The sequence below is a fragment of the Psammomys obesus genome, unplaced genomic scaffold (assembly GCF_907164565.1).
Source record: "Psammomys obesus unplaced genomic scaffold, mPsaObe1.curated_primary_1811, whole genome shotgun sequence".
In the NCBI taxonomy this organism is placed as follows: domain Eukaryota; kingdom Metazoa; phylum Chordata; class Mammalia; order Rodentia; family Muridae; genus Psammomys; species Psammomys obesus.
Window position 1 is genome coordinate 4358483 of NW_026585504.1, and position 706 is coordinate 4359188.

The following is a 706-nucleotide window of genomic DNA, read 5'->3' on the forward strand; positions in this document are numbered from 1 at the left end:
AGCAGGAAGCCGGCGCCATCTTGTAATGGCGGGAGCGGCTCCCGACAATCATTTGGGTATCTTTTTTCACACTTGAGTGCAATTGGCTCAAAATGTCACAATCAGTCTTGATCATGATGCCCCTAAGAGTGATAACTAGTTAACAAGTCATTTGTCAAATGTCTGCTGTGCTGGGTGGTGGCTGTGAGTGTGGTCCTGACCTCACAGAGTCCAGTTCAGCCTCTACCCATCTCTGTTCTAACTACAGATGATTGTGAAAACTGCTCCCCACAATGTGTGTCCTGTGCTGCTGGAATATCAAGCAGCTACACAAGCCAATTACTGCCCCTTCTTGTCTCACTGTTTGCAATAAACTAACTTGGCGTGACTAACCCAAAGGAAGTCTCATTTCCTATGCATTCATCGGCTTGACCCACCATGGGGTCATCTGTGCTGGCTATTTTTTATGTCAACTTGACACAGGCTAGAGTCATTTGGAAAGAGGGAAAAGGCCCCCATCAGATTGGCCTGTCTTCAGATTGGCAAGCCTTCAGAGAATTTTCTTAATGGTGTGGATGTGGCACTACCCAGCCCCTTGCGGGTAGTGCCATCCCTGGGTCTGTGGTCCTGCACAGTGGAAGAAAACAGCCTGAGCAAGGCACAGGTAGCAAGCCAGTACACAGCCTTTGCATCAGTCCCTGCCTCCTACCTTGAGTCCTTGCCGGGA